Genomic DNA, 4,227 nt, shown 5'->3' on the forward strand with positions numbered 1-4,227 from the left:
AGAGAAACTGGATGAGTCTTCAATGTGTCTTCCTGAATCTTCTGGGCAATGCTGGGTGCTGACGGGCATTTTGTGTTCTCTCAGTGCTGCTGTAGCTGCTCTGCTCACCTTTATTTGTACCTGGATTTTTCACAGAGAAGGCAAAAAATAATTCTCAAAACTTCAAACAACCTTTATGTATTATTTAGATATTTTTTAATCAATATAACTATAAGTTTACTTCACTACTATACCATAACACCAATATCATTCATATATACAGTCGGTTCCGAAATTATTGACACCCTTGATAAAGATGAGCAAAACTGACAAAATAAAATTAATAATTCAAATACTGAGATATATTGTACAGTATGCAAAGAAAATTGGGAAATTATATTATTTTATGTTAATACCATTTGCTCAGTAATTTTTTGCTCTCTCAAAAAGGAAGGGATCAAAATTATTGACACCCATATTTTCACTACATTTCAATGACTCACCGTGCGAGAATAACGGCATTGAGCCTTTTTCTGAAATGTTTTATGAGTTGGAGAACACATTGGGAGTGGTCTTAGACCATTCCTCCATACAGAATCCTTCCAGACCCTTGATATCCTTCGTCTGCGCTTATGGACTGCCCTCTTTAAGTCATACCAAGTTTTCAAAGGGTTTCAAGTCCAGAAACTGAGATGGCCATTGCTAAAATGTTGATTTTGTGGTCAATTAACAGTTTTTGTGGATTTTCATGTGTGCCCCATAACATCAAAGATCAACCATAATATTTTACAGTAGGTATGGGGTGCTTTTCTGCTTATGCATTCTCATTTTGACACCAAACCCACCACCGGTGTGCGTGCGCAAAGAGCTCTATTTTCATGTCATCTGACCAAAGCACCGGTTCCAATCCAAGTGCCAATACTGTTTAGAAAACTTCAGGCGTTTACATTTGTTCGATGACATGAAAATGGAGCTCTTTGGCCACACACACCAGTGGTGGGTTTGGCATCAAAATAAGAATGCATGAGCAGAATATAACCCCATACCTACTGTAAAATATAGTGGTGGATCTTTGATGTTATGGGGCAATTTTGCTTCCATTAGTCCTGGGGCTCTTTTTAGGGTCAACAACATCATGAACTTTACATTTACATTACATTTACATTTAAGTCATTTAGCAGACGCTCTTATCCAGAGCGACTTACAAATTGGTGCATTCACCTTATGACATCCAGTGGAACAGCCACTTTACAATAGTGCATCTACATATTTTAAGGGGGGGAGAAGGATTACTTTATCCTATCCTAGGTATTCCTTAAAGAGGTGGGGTTTCAGGTGTCTCCGGAAGGTGGTGATTGACTCCGCTGTCCTGGCGTCGTGAGGGATTTGTTCCACCATTGGGGAGCCAGAGCAGCGAACAGTTTTGACTGGGCTGGATCTTCCTCAATGGTAGGGAGGCGAGCAGGCCAGAGGTGGATGAACGCAGTGCCCTTATTTGGGTGTAGGGCCTGATCAGAGCCTGGAGGTACTGAGGTGCCGTTCCCCTCACAGCTCCGTAGGCAAGCACCATGGTCTTGTAGCGGATGCGAGCTTCAACTGGAAGCCAGTGGAGAGAGCGGAGGAGCGGGGTGACGTGAGAGAACTTGGGAAGGTTGAACACCAGACGGGCTGCGGCGTTCTGGATGAGTTGTAGGGGTTTAATGGCACAGGCAGGGAGCCCAGCCAACAGCGAGTTGCAGTAATCCAGACGGGAGATGACAAGTGCCTGGATTAGGACCTGTGCCGCTTCCTGTACGCTTTACCCAGTACCTAGACATTTTAGCCAAAGACCTAGTTGCCTCTACTAGGAGGCTGACATTTGGCTGCAAGTGGATCTTCAAGCACACATCTAAATCCACAAAGAAATAGTTAACTGGCTACAAAATACATAAAGTACATAAGCGCAGTCAAATGATATCAATAAAGGATTCTCTCCATAAAGGATTCTGTATGGAGGAATGGTCTAAGATCCCTCTCAATGTGTTCTCCAACTCATAAAACATTTTTTGAAAGGTTTAAAAAAAATCTACAAAATCTCTTTCCCTGAACAGTTGTATTAGGGTTAGTTTGTTGTTGTTGTTGCATACAATATAGCTCAATATTAGATTTTTTTTTTTGGTTCTGTAACGGCTTTCTAGGTGTGGTGAAGGAGAGTCGGACCAAACTGCAGTGTGTAGATTGCGATCCATGTTTAATGAAAACAAACGTAAATACGAATAAACCCAAAACACTACAAAACAATAAACGTAATGAAAACCAAAACAGCCTATACTTGTCAACTAAATACAGCGACAGTAACAAAGACACTAAGGACAATCACCCACACCAAACTCAAAGAATATGACTGCCTAAATATGGTTCCCAATCAGAGACAACGATAAGCACCTGCCTCTGATTGAGAACCACTCCAGACAGCCATAGACTTTGCTAGAAAACCCCACTAGCTACAATCCTAAATACATACACACCAAAACCACAAGACAAAACACACCACAATACAAAAACTCCATGCCACACCCTGGCCTGACCCAATACATGAAGAAAAACACAAAATACTTAGACCAGGGCGTGACAGGTTCAGTAAATGTTGCTCATCTTTATCAAGGGTGTCAATAATTCCGGCCCCACTGAATAATTATACAGTATATCAGTTGTTTGACAGAAATGAAAATGTATGAATATTGTTGAATCACATTTTGAAATAGCTTCTTTGTACCCACAGGAAACAATGAACAGGAGAGATGGAAAATCGATCAGCAACGCAACGACGATGTGCAGGTATGTAGGTATTTACTTTTACTTTACTAAATGCAGTTTTACAGGGACAGTGCACATTAATCAACATTATTGTAAAAGTGCCAGTTTAAGCCAGCCGACAAACTTGTAACTGCAGTCCCTGGGCAGCTCATTTAAAACAAATGAAATTACAATACAAACAGACAATGTGCACATGCAGAGCAGCACAGAATACAACAGGACAAGCAAACACATTACTGGTAAATTGATCATTGATCTTGTTAATTGATCACAATGTTAAACTGTACTGTCCAAAAACTAGGCTCGGTCCACATCAATAAGGTTTTGTATCCTAGCTAATGGCTAGGTCTATTTAACAGTTAAATGCAAAGGCCTTGAATTTTGTATATATGTTTAAACATGTACTGTAATAGTAGAATACACAAACCTATGCTATTTTCATTTTAACAGGGAGGGGAGGAAGGAGTACTTTACAGCGCCTTACATTTCTCAAATGGAGATCGCAGAGGCAAAGGAAAGAACACACCTAACTAGTGTGATCCTATGTATTTTTTAGCAGCTGCAGTTGTAGCTGGAACATGCTGATGTGACATTTCTATAAGTTTGTATACCTGCTGGTACAGATATTGTTGATCTGGCACTGTATTGTTGTGGTTAGATTTTCTCCCAGAGGTGTGGACTCCAGTCACATGATATTGACTCAAGTCACAAATAAAATAACTTGAGACTTGACTTGGAGCATCAAGACTTGACTTTGACTTGTGACTAGTGACTTGAATTTATCTAGCCAGGTTTTGTAACTTTTGTAACTCATTTTGTGACACAGATCAGTGGTGGAAAAAGTACCCAATTATATTTTTGTGAAAGTAAAGATACCTTAATAGAAAATGATTCAAGTAAAAGGGAAAGTCACCCAGTAAAATCCTGCTTGAGTAAAAGTCTAAAAGTATTTGGTTTTAGATATACTTAAGTAGTAAAAGTAAAAATCCGTTCAAATTCCTTATTAAGCATTCTTGTTTTTTATTTATTTACGGATAGCCAGGGACATGCTCCAACACTTAGACATAATTTACAAATGAAGCATGTATTTAGTGAGTCCGCCAGATCAGAGGCAGTAGGGTTGACCAGATAAGTGTGTGAATTAGACAATTTTCCTGTCCTACTAAGCATTTAAAATGTAATGTATACTTTTGGGTGTCAGGGGAAATGTATGGAGTAAAAATGTAAAAAGTAAAAAGTACATACTTTTATTTAGGAATGTAGTGAAGTAAATGTAGTCAAAAATATAAATAGTAAAGTACGAAATTGTAGGGAGAGATGATTACCATAAATAATTATGCAGCTCCAAAAACTGTTTGGTAATCAAGAATATGAACCGTTTACTCTGGAAGCTCACCAGCAATGGGGGCATCAAGCAATAATTACTAGCATAAGACTACTGTTTTTTTGGTA

At 39.1% G+C, this 4,227-nt stretch overlaps 1 long non-coding RNA gene across 1 annotated transcript; it reads left to right on the forward strand.

Annotated features, from left to right (window-relative positions):
• Positions 1-2,535: 2,535 nt before the first annotated feature.
• On the forward strand, positions 2,536-3,509 carry LOC124002951. Its single transcript, XR_006833168.1, has 3 exons — positions 2,536-2,593; positions 2,741-2,796; positions 3,226-3,509. It is a non-coding gene; the product is annotated as an uncharacterized LOC124002951 (long non-coding RNA).
• The last annotated feature ends 718 nt before the right edge of the window (positions 3,510-4,227 follow it).

This window comes from Oncorhynchus gorbuscha, linkage group LG18 (genome assembly GCF_021184085.1).
Source record: "Oncorhynchus gorbuscha isolate QuinsamMale2020 ecotype Even-year linkage group LG18, OgorEven_v1.0, whole genome shotgun sequence".
NCBI lineage: Eukaryota > Metazoa > Chordata > Actinopteri > Salmoniformes > Salmonidae > Oncorhynchus > Oncorhynchus gorbuscha.